The sequence below is a fragment of the Monomorium pharaonis genome, chromosome 1 (assembly GCF_013373865.1).
Source record: "Monomorium pharaonis isolate MP-MQ-018 chromosome 1, ASM1337386v2, whole genome shotgun sequence".
NCBI lineage: Eukaryota > Metazoa > Arthropoda > Insecta > Hymenoptera > Formicidae > Monomorium > Monomorium pharaonis.
In genome coordinates this window covers 26,480,647-26,503,514 of record NC_050467.1, presented here as the reverse complement: position 1 = coordinate 26,503,514, position 22,868 = coordinate 26,480,647, and the positions used below count along the sequence as shown (strand labels likewise).

At 35.0% G+C, this 22,868-nt stretch overlaps 1 protein-coding gene across 5 annotated transcripts in view; it reads left to right on the top strand.

Moving 5' to 3' along the window:
- The window catches only part of LOC105837171 (protein tincar), a 121,239-nt gene that overhangs the window by 2,683 nt on the left and 95,688 nt on the right, over positions 1 to 22,868 (top strand). For all 5 annotated transcript variants that reach the window (XM_012681720.3, XM_012681719.3, XM_012681721.3 and 2 more), the window contains exon 2: positions 20,555 to 20,603. The gene's annotated coding sequence lies outside the window, so the exon portion shown is untranslated. The remainder of the gene's footprint in view (positions 1 to 20,554; positions 20,604 to 22,868) is intronic.

The window sequence follows — 22,868 nt, the reverse complement described above, 5'->3', positions numbered from 1 at the left end:
ACATTTCCATCTGCCAATATATTATTCAGTCGATTCTAGATTTAAATTAACAAAAATACTTGTTATTTATATAAAAAACCATTCTTGAAAATAATTAGAATGTAGTAACTTATTACATTCATATTGCTTTGCGTTTCAATTAATCTTGAAAGGTAGACTGGAGAGAATTTTTCGCGTGCAATATATTTTTTTTATATGAAATGTCAATGCGATAAAAATACTATCTTTTCATATCACGATTAATTCATTCGTTAAATAAAATAGAAAATATACTTTTTCTCTATATATTTCAATACGGATTATTATGAGAAATAACAATGTCATAAATAATGAGCGACGGCGAGATCGTAAAGCTTTCCTTGCCATTGTGCGTCGGAACCCCTCGATTTTCAACGTTTTCGACAGTGAAAGATTTAATTAAAAGAGTCATATTAACGAGACTCGTATAACGCGATATTGATTCTCAGCGAGACGTGACCGCCCGTTACATTTCCAACTACCTCATTACTTTTTGCGCTGTGCTTTTTGCGCGGTTCCGAGGTGTCCCGCACATTCGACATGGACCGTCGTCAATCGACTGTAATTAAGATCGATAGTCTCGGGATTTTTGTCGTGAGCGTGAGACTACAGGCGACACAGGGTTATCCGTGCGCACACGTGTCGCACGCGCCTCATTGTAGGAAGGATTATTACGCTCTGGGGGAGGCGTGAGAGAGGGTAGGAGGGAGAGTGGGGACCGACCGAGCGAGCGCGTGTTTCCAAATCGTGTACAACGGTACCGTCGTCGTCCTCTCCATCCGGATTTAGATCCTACCGTCGGCGCCGTGACGCGTACGTGTACCTTTCGTCACTGTAAACAGTCCGGATTTCGTTATTGTTGTCTCTTCCTTGCGACTGAGAAACTGAGAAGGCGTGAGCGCTTAGCTCGCTACGCCGCGCGCCGCGGTAAGGGCAAAGACGTGTGTGAAGTTAGCATCTCAAAGTTTAGCATCTCATAAAATACTGCAGAATTACTTGCATCCAGCATAGTTCTACAGTTCTTGGCTGCGTTCCGTTTCAACGCATAATGCGCATAATGCATTGTTCATCCTTGTTTAACGTTTGACAAACAACAAGGATGAACGATGCATCATGCGTATCATGCGTGAAACGGAACGTACCCCTTGATAGGTTTCAACAATAGTTCCGTTGAATTACGTATTTTAATTAACTTTTTATAAATGAGATGCTAACTTCCAAAATCACATAATAGCATCTCACCGTATTTCGAATATACGACCACAGAGAAGACTAAATCTATAGAGTTCTATCGTTTAAAGACGTCCTATCAATAGTTCTGATGATTAAATTAATTTAAAAAAAATTTTTGTTACAAAACATACGTATATATGCGTATACGTCTGCGCACGTAGATTTGGTGTAACTGGCATCTCAGATAGACAAAATCAATTAATTTAAAAAATTGAGAAAGTATTTTTCAACAACTATCTTGATGGAAAACTTGTATTTATAGGTCTAGACATGAGATGCTGGTCGAATATCGACAGTTCTATTTATTTTAACGCAGTTCTCATATAGTTCCGGACGCGTACAATAATTTTCTAAAAAGTTCCGGTGATATAATTAATTAAAACATTTTTTAAACAATTATTTTGCCCGAAAAATTTGAATTTTGAGGGCTAGACGTGAGATGCTGTCTCTCTGGGTCTCTTCCCGTCTCTCCCGGTCTCTTTAAGTCTCTCCCGGTCTCTTCTGGTCTCTCCCCGTCTCTCCCCGTCTCTCCCGGTCTCTCCTCGTCTCTCCCGGTCTCTCTCCGTCACTCCCCGTCTCTCCGGTCTCTCCCCGTCTCTCCCGGTCTCTCCCGGTCTCTCCCCGTCTCTCCCGGTCTCTCCCCGTCTCTCCCCATCTCTCCCTATCTCTACCCGTCTCTCCCCGTCTTTCCCGGTCTCTCCCTGTCTCTCCCCGTCTCTCCCGGTCTCACCCGAAAAATTAAGGGCAAAATAAATGTTTATAAAATGTTTTAATTATTTATACCACCGGAACTCTTTAGAAAATTAATGTACGCGTCCGTATCTATATGAAAACTGCGTTAAAAGAAATAGAACTGTTGATATTTGACCAGCATCTCACGTCCAGTCATCAAAATTCAAGTTTTCCGGGCAAAATAATTGTTTAAAAAATGTTTTAATTAATTATATCACCGTAACTTTTTAAAAAATTATTGTACGCGTCCGGAACTATATGAGAACTGCGTTAAAATAAATAGAACTGTCGATATTCGACCAGCATCTCATGTCTAGACCTATAAATACAAGTTTTCCATCAAGATAGTTGTTGAAAAATACTTTCTCAATTTTTTAAATTAATTAATTTTGTCTGTCTGAGATGCCAGTTACACCAAATCTACGTGCGCAGACGTATACGCATATATACGTATGTTTTGTAACAAAAATTTCTTTTTAAATTAATTTAATCATCAGAACTATTGATAGGACGTCTTTAAACGATAGAACTCTATAGATTTAGTCTTCTCTGTGGTCGTATATTCGAAATACGGTGAGATGCTATTATGTGATTTTGGAAGTTAGCATCTCATTTATAAAAAGTTAATTAAAATACGTAATTCAACGGAACTATTGTTGAAACCTATTAAGAACTGTAGAACTATGCTGGATGCAAGTAATTCTGTAGTATTTTTATGAGATGCTAAACATTGAGATGCTAACTTTACACACGTAGGGCAAAGTATAGTTGAGGAAATGCGTCGAGTGGTGCACATTCATGGAAATCTCTCACTGATTGATCACTTTAGATGCGCTGTCGGGTGCAAGGGTCGGTACTACAATACACTCGCGTGTCTTGGAGTAGCGTAAAACGGCCGGAGAGGAAAACCACTCTTTTCAAGTATATCGATTCGCTCAGGCGTGTAATTCCACAACTGACTCAATCTATTTATGAATAGGCATCCATCAGAAACGTCTGCTTCTTTTTTGTTGCGTAACTTATGCGCTCAAGTATTTGATTTTGAAAGATATATAAAGTATATTACCATTTATATGTGTCTTGATTTATATAGACAATTTTAGAACATTATTTACAAATTTTATAATAATAATAACAAAATACAAACTGCAAGAATGATTTTTTTTTACGCATTGTAGATTTTTATTGATGAAAACAAAAACAGTTCAGAAGTGTGCGAATAGTGTTTGAATTAGAATAGTTTGAGAATTTCAAATCATTTATATTACGCGTGCCATTTCTCTGTCTGATTGTTTGTCGATTTCTAAAATTTTTCTACGTTTCTTAAGGGTTATAATTATTAAAACATGTGTTTCACGATAGACAATCGTTTTCGTACCGTCATTGAAAATACTTTGTTGCGTTTAAGTTATCATATGACGTAATTCGGGAAAATTTGATTCAATTCAGTTCGATTCGACGTGAAAGTTTCATATTCGATTCGACCTTGCGAATGCTTGCTTCGCATATCTCTGCAATTCAGTCCAAAGTACGTGTAGCGTAGGAACAATTGTTTCAGTTATTGTTCTTCCGTTGCGAGGACGGTTCGTTTCAATCACGTGGAAAACACGAGAATAAACTGCGTGCCCTGCGAAAATACGTTACCGCCGTCATACGTTCCAAGGGTGGTCGACCTGGCGAAAGTGAGCGATCCCTAGCACGCATGCTCCTATCCCCTCAATATCGTAAGATACCAGCAGACTTGAATGAGGGGTAGACGACGCGGTGGCGAGAGAGTACCGGCGCTCTTCGCTTCCCCGTAGATAATATTTACCATCCTTTTTGCTATCTCGACGTACACAGGCGCGCGCGCGGACGCTTTAACGAACACCCGTGGCGGCTTGTTGATAGGTGGACTTTACCGCTACTTGTGAAGGGTTGAAAATCTGGTGGTTCGTTTCATAGCGCTGCGACTTTCTCTGATGAAAGGCGACTTTCCCGAATATGAGAGCTACTACACAGCTTCATCGTGGAGGACGCCCAACACTCCACGGATCGTGAAGCATCTGACCTTACAAAATGAAAATTTGTAAAACTAGACTTTCCCCTCAACCGTTACTCGTAAAGCTTATCATGAGATTGAAGGACGCTCAAAAAAATTCTCATTTGTATATCTAGAATTTTAGTCTTTTTTAAAATTACTTCACGGAAAGAAAGATTTGTTAGAGTATTAAAAAATTTAGCTGTGTATGTGTGTGTTTGTGTAGATTTAAAAATAATTTTGTTAAACCATCAAAGTAATTATGTACGTTCAAACTGATTGCTAGATTGTCAAAACTTTTTGCTCATTGTGCTTGAACGTCTAACAAAATTATTTCGAGATCTATACCTAGCTAAATTTTTAGATACCTAGATACGAACAAAACCGTTCTTTCCGTGTCTTTTGCATCCAGATATTGGTACATTTAATTGAACACCGTGCTGTAAATCGCCACGATATATAATTTTGTAAAGGGAGGGCAATAATTTAACTGTCGCTGCACACGCGAAAAAGAGAGCGAATTTACTCTCGCTTGCGTCGCGTGGCGTGAGGCGAAATTGTACGCATGGAGTTAAAGCCGGTTGACGTAACATCGCGTTATATCGCATTAAAGTTATGTAAGCTCCATAATTCATGACCGAAGAGGTAAACTAATCGACATCGCCTTACAGAATATATTTACCAACTACGGTCGTGACGTGAAAACAGATTGACGTTACGGACATACATCTGAATAAAATCCGCGAGAGCTTCCACCTTTTACCTTGCACGTATGCCACAACGGATGTAGGTTATGACTTCATATCCTGTTTGTTGAAGCCGTTCCTTTTGCGAAAAGATTTTCGACTGAGCGTTTCCTGATCGATTTTACGTCGTTTGAAGACGCCTGCGAAATTGTGCCCTCCACTATGCCGACACGTAGCAAATTATCGTACCGCAGCCTAAGCGATATGCCTTATTTTAACAAAATTTTAGAGAAAACTTTCATATAATTGTGCACAATATTATTTACAAATAATTGTGTAATATCCGAAGAGGAGAAGGTACCGATTGATTGATTAGAAGAAACTTGCTGATTTTATTATTTAATGAGATAAATCCTTACTCTTGCCCTTGCTGTTTAACGCTGAAGCATTATTGAGCAAGTAGGATGTTAAAGTAAATTCGCGTTTTTGCCTGAATTGAGGAAAACTTTAAGGAAATTTAATCTTCACGCGAAAGAAGAACAGTAAATTCCCTCTCCGCTTAAGTCTAAAGTACACAATTATTCCCGAGCTCGATGTCTGTAGGACGCAAACCCGAAAGGATATGAGGGTTGTCGGGATGTTTTAGATAATTTACTGTATATTTAACGGTGAGCACACACTTCTCTTGAATGAGTCTCATTTCTGTGACAACGGCGAGATAACGAGTAAAGACCGCGGTTACCGTAGTAAACGAAATTTGTTATCGTATAGTTTATGACAGTTTCTAGACAGCGACACGCAACATCGTCAACATTTCCCAGACAAAAACGCGCCAGTATTGTATATCTTATCAACATGATGAAAAGTTAGTAGCCATAAATCTATGAGTCTTTTTAAGGTATTCTAAAACTAACATGACACCTGAGACAAAAGGTTTATTACGAAAGTTATGTAATAATTACTTTTCAACTCTTTTTATTGTAAAATCAAAAACTGTAAATCAGAGTTTATCTGTTTGCTTTTTTATTTTTCATGTATGTCTCAAATATTAATAACAATCTATTGTAGTAGTGTTTAATATAATGGAAAAAGTAATGTTTGCTTTAATAATTTAAAATTTACTATTTTAATTTATTAAATTGTATTTATATTAAATTTACTTTGAAAAAATTTACTCTTTTAGAAGAATAAAAACTTTTACGAACTAATCAGGATTCACCATGAGTGTAATCCGGAAAAAGTTATTCTCTTTTTATAGATATCTCTTAATTTCGCTGATACGATACATATTGAATTAATTTTGATAAAATATTAAGAGCTTGATTGTATACTTATTGAAATACAAATCAAGTTTGATTATCTACCTTTTAATAGGTATATTGGATATCGATGCGCTCGATAAAGTTCGATTAAGAGCGAATTATTGTGCTTGTACGTCAATCTATCGCGTTTAATCCGTTGTGCATACGCTGTAAATGAGTATACTTAACAATGAGCAGCATTATATTCTTCTTTATTATATGGCTCAGTAAGCAATGGGCGTGGCGCGAATTGTAGCATCAGTTTTCGTGACATCGGTCGACTTCAATAAAATGATACTTATATATATGTCGAATAAATTTGAATTTTCTTTTGGAGAGTGAACAAATTTAATCAATTTATTTATTAATAATTACTTTCATTCTTAATTTTATAATAAAATTATTATTAAAATTTTATTATTTAAATGTTTTAGTTATCTTGAAGCAAATCTTAGCTAACCAATTAAATTTTTAACCAACAAAATAAATCGTTTAAAATAAATTGTTGTATATAATTGTGATTAATTTAATTGATTGATTGAAAATAATTAACTACTGCTGATTACAAAATCAATTATTAATTATTAATTGTTAATTTATTATTAATTTAATAATGATTAATTGAATAGTGAATTGATTAATGTAAGAAATTAAATAATTTATTATTAATTAATATCAATTTGAATACTTGTTTAATATTAAATACATTCTTTAAATTCGTAAAAGTTAAAAATATTATTTTTTTAAATTATGTGAAAATTACCGATTAATGATTGATAATTATTTTTTTTCAACCGTGTTTAACTTATTTCAATTAAATCAATTATAGTTATGTTTATTAATTTTTGGTCGATTATTTTCGTTAAGTAAATACTCAATCGATTAATTATACAAAAGTGTTTGATAAGTTTAATTTTATTTTAGTTAAAACAAAATTAATTAATTGATTAATGCTGAACATTATTTCGGCATTACATTTATCGATTTTGATTATATACTCGCTAATAAAAGAGCTGTAGACTATTAAAGTCTTTATCTTTTACTTATATGTCACACTATCGTACTTCTGACATATATGTATATATATATATATATATATATATATATATATATATATATATATATATTGAAAGAAAACACATATTTATCTTCTGCTGGCTCGACTGCCAAGACCACACTGACAGTAGCGAGTTAATTCGAAACGATGAAAAAATAGCTTTCTAACATTTTACATCTCACTTTTTACGTATATACATTGAATGTACTATATATGTATATTTTGTATCAATGTATGGAATAAGATTCTTTTTCCCTCCGTTTTAAGTCATCATTGTCAACGCGGACTTGACAATCAAGCCAGCGCCAGGAGCTTTAACAATAAACGGCATTATATTCTTCTTCGTTGTATAAGTTGGTATAAGCAATGGGCGTGGCGCGAACCGCAGCACACCGGCTTTTGTGTTACGGTGCACGTACGCGTCCGCCTTTTGTTGTACGCTGCCGTAAGTCGTTCCGGATACCCCGGAGCCGATCGTATCCAAGACGAAGGAGAAGCAAGAGGTGGAGGATGGAGGAGTTGGAGAGGTTGTGTGTGAAAGAGCGTCCGGACATATCGCGAGCAATGAAGGTACGAGAAGAGAAAGGACGGCGCGGTGTGGTATCGCGTATCGACCGCCACGTGTTGTTTCTTCGATTGCTCGCGACTCGAGAGTCACGATCGACAGTTGTTGCATCGCGATTGTCGCCTGGCGGTAGACGGCCGGTCCATACTGTTGTCTTGCGTCAACGTCCTGTTTCCCGCCTTCTTTCTCTTCTTTTCTCGTAAACCATTCCCATTTGTGATGTGAGTTAACGCGCGCGCATACGGAAATAGGACTCGGCTCAATGGACTATTCAATACTCGCCTGTACTTGTTATACTATTTCTGTTTCACTCTGCGATAAAACAAACGGAACGTTTCAGAGACATGTCTCGGTTCAACAAAATCCAAAAGCGATTTAATAAACAGTTACGAATATTTTCAAATACTTATTTCTTTATTTAGGTAAAATAAGATCTTATTGATTAAATTAATTAATAAAATTAATCTTACCGATAAAATCTTAGTGATCATGACGCAGGGTGCGTCTGGTCTGTGTATCAAAGACCTAGACTTCATTCATCTAACCGATCAGAAACATCTCATTTTTATTCGATCGCTACTTCTCAGAAGATAATGGCAAATCATTGAAAGTCTCTTGCCATGTATGCCATGTATGTAAACCCTTGTAATTAGATGGCTCGAAACCGCCGGCGTTTAAACTGTAGGTCGCATGTATCTGTGTAAATTGTAACGGAAAAGGATTGAAGTGAAATAAGAATCTTATATATACAATCAACTCATGACGATATTCAAAGTGCTGAAACGAATACATCAGTAATAATTATTTTTAATTTCTATTAATGAAAAATTAAAAAATGTTATGTTTCGCAGATTAAAACATTCGTTGTTTTCTGTATTAGAAATTACTAGTCTGAATTGGAAATGTGATATTAACTTTATTTTGTTGCTAGCGCGACTCAGTCTGTCCGAGAGGCGAAATGCGTTTATAACAATCGATAATCGGTTCTACTCAAATTTTACGGCGATTTATTGCAATAAACAGTCGCAGAGCGTAGTGCATTGGCCGGAACAATTAATGCGGGGCTCCAGAGAGCGTAATTAAAACGCAGTAAATTTTAGCGTGCGCAAGCGAAATACTCGGATGTTTCCTACGGCCTCGCGTATCGATCCTACCTCGCTCATTGTCGGCGATTAATTGCACAGCAGAATCTCCGGGTGTCCGTACAATCGCAAACATGTAATTCAATCAACGAATTCGTCACACGTCGTGCCATAGTTATAACGATGGTTATGTTTCCGGAATTTGCATTGGTCTCTGTGTTTTAATTCTAATTATCAGGTGGCCTATCGATTTTCATCGATATTTTGTTATTAGAGAGATTTCAGTTTTTGATACTCGATAAGCAGATGCTGTGTGAACGTGTTAACTTTCTTTACTTCCTGCGATTTTGTTTTTTATAATAATGACTCTGTTTTACAATATGTTTCTCTCTTTCAGTTTTTCTCTATTAGTTGGATTATCCTCGATTTTACTTTTCTACATTTAATTTGCTACTCTTTCTTCTTAATTTGCCTTCCTTTATTTAATCAATCCGAAGAAAATTGAAAGATTTATGAATTTATAAGGTGAGCCTCAACGATGTGTATAAAGTTAATTTGTCATTGGATAAAATTAATGGATCGACTTACGCGATTTTCCAAGATGCAAGACGATCAGTGAGAATTTTGCAGTTGCAATTATGTTTAATGCAAAATCGAAGAAAATCGGATTTCTACATAGAAAACCTTTCGAAGCGAATGAAGCGTATATTCGATATTGGTCTTACTCAGAAAATCTGTGCGCGAGTGTCGTATTCGTAAGTAAATACTGTGATCGGAAGAGCACTGTGCAGATGTATGCGCGAGGCGAAGGAGAACGAAAAGCCGGTCCTTGGTAGAACACCTGCTCCATAGGTATGCGATCCTCGCCACTGTTCTTCGCGCCCATTCGCCGCGTATATGCCTTCCAATATTCTTCCATCTCGCTCAATCTCGCGATCAATTCAAGACTGACGGTGATCAAAAATTTAACTTGTGGAATGAAAATTATAGGACAACTTCATCGAACGTGTTGCATGAAATTAATCTTAGTCACATCGATAACTAGACTCAAGAATTTATAAATCTTTTCATTTTTCCGAGCTGATTACTCTAAGGAAAAAATGCAATTATGTATAATTGACGCTAAAATGTAAGTTTATTATAGAGAAATTTAATAGTGTCATTGCTATATCTTTCATTAAAATTGTTTAAGTGAATAATACACCAGTGTTATAAAGTTTTATATTACAGCATCAAGATGTAATAATAAATTTTATTTTTAAGTGTTATACCTTGAATAATACTTATTCCATCTTGATGTAGTAATATAAAACTTTATTACAGCATTGCTGCATTTTTTTATTGCTGTCTTACTGCTATATTAAGCTGTAATTTTTATCAAAGAAATTAATACAAAGTTTACAAAACCACATTATATATTTCAAAATTCAAACCGTATAAAGAAGTTTGATGGCTTTTATAAAAGAAATAATCCGCGATATCCACAATCTTCACGATATATTATCGAACGGACACGAAAGGAGCATACTGATTTAAATTACCGCACAATAGCGTCGCCTGCAGGAAACCTGTTTGCCGGGTGTTCGGCTTGTTCTTGCGTACCCATACAATATTTGAAGGACTTGGGGCACTACAAGACCACAGACTTGCTAAACCACATGGAGCAATTTTGACAGGCAGGGAATTGAGAAAGGCCATTAAATCATTAATGAGATTTAGTATGTAGTATAAAACTATAATTTCTCAATTATTTTTTAACGAATCATCTCTGAAAGAAGTTTGAAATTTTTGTTTACTTGAATCTAACAGAATTTATGAATAAATGTATTTTATAATCATTTTTTAACAATTTTTTATGTATGTGCCTCGTTTCGATATAACCTGTTAGCCTCTCAATCATTGAACAATATACGAAAGATATTGTTCAAATAATTTTTCATTAAACACTCTGTAACAATCGTTGTACGTTATATTTGAAAATTATATAAGTACCCATGTATTGGAAAGTCATATAAATGTACAAAATTGAATGATTTCATATTAAACGTTGGAGTGTTTTTATATTAAACAAAATATATTCTGTTATAACGATTTGTCTACGGTTGAATTAATCAACCAGTTTTTCATCTGCACTGAAAATTTCATTTTTCAGTGTTTATATCATTATCATCGATGCTTGAATTCTTCTTTGAATTTTCCCTTTGTATTCCGTGTGATACGTCTACCGCGCTTTTCTGCCACTCGCTCCGTTTAATGAAGTCTCTTATTAGTTTCCGTTGTCCCGTTATTCCAATGTAATTCTTATTTGCATTGCGCGTATTTAGTTGGCACTGCAGCTCATTATTCATGAATGCGCATCTCTATTTTCTCGGTTCTTGCATTTTTTAATCGATAACCGAAATGATAATTAGCCGATATTTAAGCATCAATTATTTTATTCTAATTAGATGACATAAAATATGAATAACAGTTTGCAAAATACATGTTATAATGAAATGTTTAACAAAAGGATTTAGTAGTTTGTACATTATACTGTTATTCCATTAAAATTTATTATTGATAATAATCTTATTGAAGTACGGAAAATATGAGATATCATATATAAAGAAAAATATATGTATTCCAAGAATTCCAAGAAATATTAGCAATAATACTTAGAAGACTCCTGATACAATTAATATAATTATAAATAATAATAATGATAATAAGATGAAAGTATATACGTGCCAAAACAAAACTTTCTATAAATAATGTAAAAAAATAGTACGTGTCGTTTACGTTTTGCTAATATTCTACTAATACTTTTCTTCTTTGCGGAGTAAAAGTTGTTCGATCGTCTATAATCTGCCTCGTTCCTTAACCTTGTGCTGCTTGCAGCGAATCTTGCAGCTGCATCACTCGTCTTTTTGTACCTTAACACATTGCAGACGAGAGCTACCAGAATTCTCTATCACACAACATGGAGAATTCTCGAAGCCCGCCGGCAACATGTTACAACGTTAAGCAGTTTCGTTTGTTAGGAAAACGGATTGTTAATTACTCGAGGGGTAAGTAACAGTCCTTCTACTACATTGCTGCATTGTCTTAAGGCATGGGAATAAGGCTAACGGGCTCCTTCGTCTTTTCAAACATTCTCACACGAGGTATAAATTTGCGTAAAATTATAACGTAATACGACGTTTTAGTACTCCGATAGCGGTACTCGCTTCTACCTAGCACTTTTGCTCCGCCGTTCTACCGCTGTCGATTACGCGGGAGGTGGCGATTGTGCTGGTAAAACACGATAGGAATTTCCAATCGCGTTTGGTTGTAATTTTTATTAAAAACACTTGCGATTATTTCGGACCAAGTAACTTTCACAACAGAGTTGCTTAATGACGTGGCAGAGCCGGGCAATCACTACGGAACACCTGCCCCGGACGTATTTATGTTAACCGACCCTTCCCCCCCCCATCCTCTCTCTCTCTCTCTCTCCGTTGATTCTGACACTGTGTGTCCCGCGTATAAGGTATGAGACGCTGTCGTATGCAACTGGCCAACCTTCGACGCTCCCTTTGAGCGGACTATATCCTTTATGTCGTCGTAAACAAACAGTAATGCGATAACAGTGGTGATAAACGAGTCCAGGCATCATGGATATCCTCGCGTCGTAAAAATACTGGAGGCGTTCGTAATGCATCTCTCGTAAAATCCTATTAAATGCGCGCTGTCGCATAACGGAATTTTCTAATATCGCGTGTATGCACCTGGGTCATTGCTCGTTAGAATAAAATTCCAGACTGATCGATTTTTCGTTGATTGTCGTACGGTGCGGTCATGCGAGGGTTTTACATGCCGTACCGTGTGCCTCTGGATACGACAGATTTACAGTGATGCGGTTTCGGTGATGCACATGGCGCTTGAATTGATGATATTGATGATACGAGATAGTAAAACTTAAATTACATATTTTACATTGGAAAATAAAATTATTAGCAACAAAGTTTCTTATTTAACATTTTTTTATATAAATCTTGAGGTTTATTTTTACAACAGTTTGTTATATAATACAACTATTAAATGAACTAAAAGTAAGACACAAAAAGAAAATATTGTGATGAAATTGCGTGAGAGATTTTGTAGATAAGTTAATTGTTAGAGACGTGCTAATGCGGATATATTCGCTTTTTTTATCATTGAGATACTTTTTACCGCACTGTCCAAGCGAAACTATAAATATCGACAATTACTATTATAGCGCTACTTTCTCAAGTGGAAAAGCTTGTAGTATATGTTAATCACATTACCACGGAAGTTAGTAGACGTACACATACATTCATGGCCTCCGCATCCATGTTTTACGAGATTAGATACGAGTTTAAATTTACAACGTCCGTGGTGTTATCGATTATAAAAGGTATATATATAATCTAGACTAAGATATTATAGACGAGTGCCAAACAAGACGATCGCGTGTTACGAATGTGGAAGAAGCAATTTAAATTCGTTGGCATAGATTCATGATGTTTTTATTACGTCAGAAAGTTCTCAAAGAATATATTATGCTTTATATTCAAGAGCATTCAAACAGATTATTTACAATCGTTTATGTCAAATTCTGTTAATACTTAATAGTTAATAGAAATATTGTTTTATTTTTTAAATTAAAATTACAATTGCAATATGCATGTTGTTATACAATATACAATACTAATATATACTTTTTCATTGTAAGATTTTGCACTAAATCTCGAAACGTTATATATTGATATATTGATTATATTATTTAAGTTAATCGTATTATTTAAGTAATCAAATTATTTAAGTTAATTCCCACGAGTATCGAGCACTCTAAAATATGATAATTAATGCCACGGACTATACATTTCTTACATGTGCAGCGCATTACTGGCGAGCGTGCCTGCATCTCCCGACACGTGCTGCGACATTGCTCACACGTGTGCGGCAAGTATGTTCTGTTTTGCATCGAAATGCAATTGTAACGCAAGCTGTCTGAAAGTCTGAGAAAAGTCAATATCGTTACAAAAAAATTGTTTTCCATTGAGTATTTATTGACGATATGCAATTTACAACATTTATTATTAATTATTATTAATACCATAAATTTATGTCTTAATCAGAAAAAAATAATTTTAAATTTATACAAATAGATATAAATATATACATCACTCTTTATCTTGTTTAACATTTGATTTAAATGTTGATATGCGCGTTTACTTGTTTGGAGTGGCAATGTCATTGAACGATGCCGCATGAGAGTCAGGGAGGATTGTTCGGATTGTTCAATGAAAAACTAGGAACCGATTGCTGCGAGCATGTACTCACAGCGCTTATCCTGAATGCGAATGGACAATGCAACGTTTACACCTATTGCTCCGTTTCCAAGAACCATTGATAGCCAGCATAAAGAGACGGCTTCGGAGCGTAATACTCCTTGTATTCAACCGGTTCCATCGTCAACTGGCGAACGAAATGTACAGTGGCGCTATCGTGTGCTTTCCACCTATCTCGGTATAGGCAACCAGAAGAGAGCAGAAGCGATCTCTATTCACAGGCGAGCCTCTAACTTTCCAGACGACAAAAGTTTATGAAATTCCTCAAAAGCTTGGCCTACGACATGGACGTCGGCGTGATGGTACGGATGGAACTTTTCGAGCTTTCATCAGGACGTGAGAGAACCTCTTGGAGAGGCCATTTCGCGGCTTGCGCTCTCTCGTGATGACGTTTACTGCGCCGCCTATTGTTTTCATTCATCGTGGGCAGCTCGCGATTATTCCATCCTGCCGGGTCAATTCTTGCCCCGGCATTATCATCGCTGATATCGCTGTCTAAACTCGCATAATATCTCATCACGTGTATAACGTGATAGTTTGGAGATGCAGTCTGCCATCTAAGGTTATTATAAAGCGATTGACATAAATTTTAGAAATCCCTCAGGGCTAATGCCATCAGAAATTATAAAGTTGTTCGCGCATGATACGACAAAACATAATACTTGGCTAAACTGTTGTTAAATCACTTTGCACTCGATAGAACTTGAGGTTGTAGCAGTTTACAATAACGTTGTTGACTAGATAATAGCATCGTTGTCGCCGAACAAGATGGTTGAAGGTTGTTTGCCTGTCAAACGCCTCGCCGGACTCTCCTATTACCCTCGCACCATAGCTTCATGCGTTTGGTCTATATTAGACTGCTCTATTCCAAGCTTCAAGCCCGTGGAATATATTGATATATGTAGAAGCGAGAAATTGGCGCATCATAGAAACCGTATCTGCCTTGCGGTTACCCATAAACGCTGTCAGCGTTTCCAAGATTAATTATCGCGAGACGCGCGTTGGTCATCGTTGTAATCATCGCGAGTGCACTCGATTACGCGCGCGTCTCGTCGGGGGGCTTTTGATGCATCATACCAATGCTTTTCTTTTTTTTTTTTTTTCATCTCGTTTTCTCTCTCGAACGAACGTGCGCAAACGTGTGCCACGCCAGCCTCTCGCGCTATATTGATCACAACAGCGACACGGTGTAATACAAAGAACGCATTTGCGTGAGACGAAATTTCCCACGGGTTCCGCAGGCACTTTTCAGGCAGTCCTTTATCTTCAAGCCACCCTCAAGCTATACGATTCTCGGTAACTCGGCACTGCTGGTAACCCGATAACCCGCGTTTAGCTGTGTCTTCGCAAGACCATAGTTTCGTTAGTCCATTGTCCTGCGCAAGTTTGTGTCGTAACCCAACACTTATTGTGCATCTCCCATCATGTCCGAGTTTCTCCGTTAGCAACTAGAATACTTATCAGACAACGCGTCAAGAAGCAAGAAGTTTACTTTTATTTCTAATCTAATTCCGTGTAATTTGCTGGTGATTATCAAAATTTTCCCAAATATTTTCAACAGTGAAAGAAAATATTATATTATAACTGTTTCATGTCCATTTGCGCACCGATGTCCGAACACAAACTTCTTTAATATTTTATAGACCTTTTATACATAATGACACGTTGTGAAAGAATTTAAAATCGTTGGACATAATAGCTCAATAATGCAGAATGTGTTCAATAATACAGAACTTTAAAGCCATGCTTGAAAATATTTGTAAAATAAATCTTTTGAGATCGATTTTTCTATGACAGAAAGAGATTAAAAAGCGCAAAATTGATTAAAAATATTTAATATTTTCAAGCTTTTTTTTCCGATTTTTTTAATTAAAAAAATCTTTTCATCCAGTATCAACGAGGCGTTTTTAGTGAGGTAATGTAATACACGATGTTTATGCTAGTTACGATACCATACGCCATAAGCAAACCTTTGCCACGCGAAGGGTCGATGGTAGTTAATGTAAAAACTTGCGTGCTGACCTGCAAGGCTATTTCTAACGGGTCGATATATTCTACTCTGCGCTGTATATCAGGTAAAGAATACCCGACAGTGGTAGCTAGGGGCCACTGACATGAATTATTACTCCCGACAGGATTCGACAAGCGCGCGCGGGACAAGCACAAATTACTTCCTCGCTTCCTCCATTTCGTACAAATGACGGTGCGTCTTTCACTATCGCGAACGCATTGCCTTAATTTTTATTCGGCACGACAGAAACGTAGAATCTTATTTCTTAAAACGATGTATCTCCGTATAAGAATCGCGATTTTTGATTCTATTAACACAAAGTGCTGTATGGGTAAATTGTTGTCAGCCAATCAAAAATATGAGAAGCACAATGATTCACATTGGAATACGATGACTGATGAGTTTTACTTTTGTATTTATTTAACGTTTTACGAAATGTTTTGCCACTATTTCATAAACTGTTCAGGTTATTTTTTTCATAAAAATACGCCGCTTTTGCGTAAATTTTCGTGTAAAAATATCAGCCTCGTTTTTATTGCGAGATTGTTGATGACGATATAACGACTAATGGAGAGACATTGAAGGGGCGATGTTTTACATCAAACATATACGATGTTTTTTATACGATACATATACTAAAAACTTGTTCGTATATTTAAACAAAAGTTGCATACAGCATACATGTAAATTTTACATAAGTGTTTGTCACAGAAGGAAAAATAACACTAAAGTTTTATTTCGAGTTATATCGACAGATTTAATCCTCGTACGCAGACAATGAGGCGGATTATGTTTTTTTTTTCTTCCTCACGGTCACAATTCGAATTTAATTGAATTTTTCCCGCGGGTGTTGGAGATTAATCGGTGGATCATTTGCCGGTTCGCTCCTCGGGTTTATTCTGCCGGATATCCGCTTGACATTGATATATCGCGTCGCGATAAAAATTTTCGTATATGTTACATTTGAATCGATCGTGTTGAGATTTATATACGATCGTAGCTGTTTTTGTAAAGCACTTTTATAATCGGATACACGCGAATAAACGCGTGTATCTGATACTGCCAAATACGAATGAAAGCTTATCTTCCTAAAGCTTATCATCTCGTATCTTAATTACATTAATAATTTAATTAACGTTGCATGATATCTTCCGCATGTAATGTAGAAGATTACATGAAACTAATTTAATTACTTTATATCGAATAAAATTTTATTCGATAAATAATATTAACAATTTTTAACAAGTAAATACTTTTTCGAAAAATGCTTATTTTGAATTATTTTTTAAATATTTTTTAAATATTTTTGCATTCGACATTTTGTATTCGAATTTATATATACGTGAGATTTATATATTTATTACGACATATATTTACATATGTATTTTTATGCTTGTATAGAATTTCTTTCTAAGTTCAGATTTTCTCAATAATGAGACATAATTTGCTTTAATGCATTTACTTTGATCGTTGATATTCTCGCTTTTATACTGATTCATTGGAACTTCCTTCATCTCCTTGCGCATTGATCCGTAACTGTTCGAAATGTATCAGGTTCTATATTTCGCAGCGACAGGATCGTAACGCATAACTTGCTTCCTGTTTGCGCCGTAAATTTGCAGATATACATTGATAGGAAATGAGCCTTTCGTGCCTACCTAGCTATAGTGAGCTTCTTATTCTCGCAAATTGCTTTTTAAGCAATGTAATATATCTGTCAGTTATCTTCTAAGAAGAAAATAGAAACCGTAAACTGTATAGTTATAAAATGCTGCAAATCTCATATAAATTTTTAAAGATCTGTAACTATATCTTTATCACGATGATATAGTTATATACGTGATTAATTTTAATTATTTAAGTAGTTGATATGATTATATCTAATGGAATATAATTATTAATAACAATGAGAAAAGAGTTAATTATGTAAATAACGTGTAGACTGAAGCACATTTTCGGTTTTATGTTAATGGATATTTATGTCATTTTAAACTATTTATGAAATGACAGAAAGTAGTAATAATTCTTGTTCTAAAAATTAAAAAAAAAATTTTATTATGTATTGCATTTCACTTTTGTATTGCACATTGCAAAATGATGACTATAAATATTATATGTTCTCTGATAACACATGGTATATCTTGCACAAACGTTTACGTGGAAATTTTTGGTGTCACGAACATTTTTTGGATAGGAATTTGTCTTTGCGTCTGAGAACCGACCAACTTATTCCGTTTGCGGACGGGAGGTTCTCTCAGGATTCCGCTTACGGCGTGCATCGTGGAATTTCCTTCATCTCCTGGTATCGATCTACTAGAAAGTACCTGAGAACATCGCCTGCATGTAGTGTTCGATATATATTGGTGTGAATTTATAGTCATGCTGCTCTACGCGTAGTATATTAATCCCTTTCCTTCCTGGTTATGGATTAGATGAGAAAATTGATATTCTTTTCACATTTATTTTATTATAAGAAATTTTTATTGTACTAAAAAAACATTAATTATTGATGACTCAATATGTAATCTATTATTTTAAACTATAAAACTATATTTTATTACATTTTTAAAATTGTTTCAGATAATATTTTTTTCTTAATTAAATTATATTTGATTCTTAATGTTATTTAATTATTTAATTATTGTGGTTAATGGAAAAATGATACACGATTTATACATATTCTGATTTATAAGCTGTTATTCCATATCATATGTTTTTTAATCAAAAGAAGTAAATTCATATGTCTAGGAGCTAATCTCAGAAATTGTATTCCAACCTCTGAGCAGTTCAATATATGTCTAAGAAGGTCAATATCTTGGGACGAATTCCATTGATTTAGCCATCCAGGCCATGAAACCCTTCAGGAATTCCGATTAGTTTCACGTGAATCACACGTGCAGAGAACTGAGAAGTAATTAACTTCGATTATTAAATTAGTGGATCCAGTCTAATGGAATGTAATAATTAATTAGAAAATTAGTTTTAATATACATATAACGTTACATTAAAATGCCAGATTGTGAATAAAATATATTCTTTTTATTTATATCTTTTATTTTGATATTTGTTTCATATAAATATGCAAAGTTACAAGAGATATATAATAATTCAAGCATAAAATAAATATGCACACATCTGTATGTTTTTGGTATTTTTGAATACCAGTTTTAACAGTTTATTTATATTTTTTAAATTTTTGTCATAATTTTCATATATTTTGTAATATTTTTTTAAGCTACACGAAATACAGTATCTCGTAGCACGGAATAAATGAGAACCGTAAATAGAGGAGACATTTTTTTTAGCAGACGGTAACATTACTGGAGTGCAATTACAACATGTGTAATGTTAACGCTTGCCGAAAATGGAACGTCGCGCCTCGTGCGCGTTTCGAAATTTGAGAAAACCACAACAGGTGTAATCTCATTAAAATGTCTTTCGAAAAACGACTGGTGTCTCTGGATTGGCAGCTGCCACGACTGAGAAGCGAAACCGCAAAACCGACAGCATCTCGCACGGTACAGGAGTACCTTCCTCGATTTTCAGTCTTCTACGCTTCTCTCCGCGTTCGTTTCTATGTATTTGCGTGCGTGTTCACACCTGACTTACTCTTAACTTGATACGCCCGTATTTAATTACGTACAAGTGACACGTATCGCGTCAACGTGCGCCGCGCAAAGTGACTCATTATTATTATATTGTGCACTTCTCAAAGCATACTGCTCTTAAACGTCACGACGATGCAAGTTCGAAGCTGCATTTAAGACCGGTTTTGCCATTGTGCAAACTTTCTGCCGCTTTGCGAAATTCTGCGAAATTCTCTACCTAATCTAACCACCAATACGAGCGCGCCGAACGTTCGAATCTCTTTGAAGGGATTATTCGATAGTCGGCTGCGGTGTGTAACAAAGCAGTCGAGTGAATAGTACTCGTGATTATATAAATTATACAGCAAGTTTTAACATTTGTCTCTTTTTCAGTTAAGAACAATTTTAATATGAGATAGAACTTTTTTAAAAAAACAATATATTTGTCAGAAAAAGATATTATGTATTTTACACATATCCAGATCGCGTGGTTACGTGAAAGAATGAGTGAATAAATGTATTTATTTGATATTGTGTTAAATATATGTTCTTGCTAGATCTTATCGAGCAATACGAATATATGCAGACTAATAACAGATATTGGTAGTCTGATTATCAGTTTACAAGTCGACTGGCTGATCCCCCCCCCACACACACACACATTTATAGATGTGTGAGCATATTGCATATTGTTCATTCAATCTGAATCTAAATGCTCGCCGTGGTTTAATGAGATTGATTAAATTACGCAAAGAGCTTTTCTGATGTGTTAACTTTAATCCTTATGAATCAGAATTGCTACCATCAAAATTGCTGCGTTTCATGGATTATGCTTTATAATTTACCATTCTGATATAATTTATTAACTAAATATTTATTTTTATCCTTAATTCATTTAAATATATAATTGATCTGGATTTTAATTGCAGGTATCGGAAGAATATTGCATCTCCAATCATAAAAGGCGCATCATATCCAGTGAGTAATTATTACTATTTTCTTTTAAAATTTTTTCAAAAATAGATTGTATGCGTATATGTAACGATAAAGAATATAAAAATAAAATCTTCTTTGGCCCTCTTTTACATATTAAATGAAAAAACTTCTCAAAATTTTTGAACGACGTGACATAGTTGATATTAATTGAATTATAAATTACGATACGTGGATAAAATATTAATCAACATTGTCAAGGTAAAATTAATTTCTACGACAATGTAATGTTATTGAAACATCGAAAAGGACAGTGTTATAAAAATGCAAAGCAGTTTACAAAAATAGCATTCACAGTTTACCTTCGTGTCACACTTTCCTTGTAAATCGCATGGCATGAGGTAGACTTAAAAAAGTTAGATGTAAGAACCGGAAAAAGCTTCTTGAACTTTGTGATCCCGTGAAAGTTTGCGAGGTGGAGGCGCCTGTGGCGTTAATAACCTCATGCATCATCTGCGGGCGAAATATTCTCCATTGGCCGCTGACGCAGCAACAAAAAATTTAGTATGGCAGTTTAACCGCTGTCAGAAAGGAGAGACAGGCAGACAGACAGACAGACAGACAGACAGAGAGAGAGAGAGAGAGAGAGAGAGAGAGAGAGAGAGAGAGAGAGAGAGAGAGAGAACTAGTACATGTGATTGTCTAGCAACATTTTATACGTGCAGAAGATAAAAAATGTTAAAAAAAATTAACCGGGTAAAAGTCAAAAGCAGTTAAAAAGTTAGAATGAGTAAAAAAATTCTTGTGTTCTGCGTGTAGTTTTAATTTGCTGGTCTTAATCTTTTATTAATTTGCATTAACTTATTTAATGAGATTAAACATATATTTATTTCAGCGAACAATAAATTAAAGAATAGAAAATAGAACACATATGTACACCGTATATCATTCCATGTTGACTTGTAATATCTCAATATTATTGTATTCTACATCACGTTCAATCAGATCTCGTCCGCATTCAGTCTACTGGATTATGAAATTATGAGAAACTGTGTTTTCGACTGGTGCGCGTCAAAGGCAAACTGTTGACGCACTCTGGTATTTTGCCAAAACGAAAGCAAAATGCGAAGCAAAACAAGGGAAGAAGTAAATCCCCCAAAAATGCAACATACGATAGCACGAACACACGAACACGTAATATAAATGGCAACCGCGCAATCGACACCTGCGGTTTTTTAAATATAAACATTGGATTGTTTCTTTTGAAAATTTAGGAGGTCGAAAGTATATAGATCTTGGTTTTTTGGTCATTAATTAACATTCTTTTTTGTTGTCCCACATTTATTCATCTAAGGGCCGGTTGTTTCAACTTCTTGGTAAATTTACCTACCAGGTAAGCATGTGTCTATCTTCATTTCTTTTCTGAAATAAATAAAGACGAACATATATTTATCTGATAGGTAAGTTTACCAAGAAGTTGGAACAACCGACCCTAAGTAGTAAAAATTATTTTAAAACCCGATGTTTGTGATTACTAATCTGAATTGTTCCAATGTCAATTGACAACATATGTCAATGAAGAAAGATTTTTAATTAAAATCGGTTATATTATTATATATTTAGTTAATCGGTTGTTTTTAATTAGATCTAATTAAATTTAATATTAATTTTACTAAGACAGATTTAAAAGAGAGAAACTTTCATATTATTGCAGTACATTGCGATTAGTAAGATGTAACTTTGAATGAAATAATATTAAAGTTTTACTATTAAAATTTGAGAGATAATTGTAAATTTTTTTGTTAATTTTCATGAATACTTTGAAATTATGCCATGTTTGGAAACAGAGAATATATATTATTATTATTTTTTTAAATTTCCTTCTCTTATTACAAAAGGTTTATTATTAAAGAGAGAAATTGAAGTATAAATTTTAAATTATTGAAGTTCATTTGCTAGAATCTACTCACTTGCACTCTCTTAATTTTTTCTACGTTGGACACGCGATAATATCACTTTTATTGCACTTTGAAAGATATTTGATAACAGTCGCAAGCATTGGTTCACGAGGCAATATCGTATTTTTGCTTGTGTCACAGGAAAAAAAAGACATTGAAAAAGAGATTTTAGTGCTTTACTGTGCATACAGAATGTCAGTACGGTGGGTCGGTTTGACGATATGAGATCGCATAGCCTACAGCTAATGTCATCGGAGGGCTATCCGTCGGCCTTTATCCGGTCCTCCCATAATTAAATTCCGGCGATCGAACTAACTGAGAGCCACGCGTGATTGCACGCACTTTACCGCGT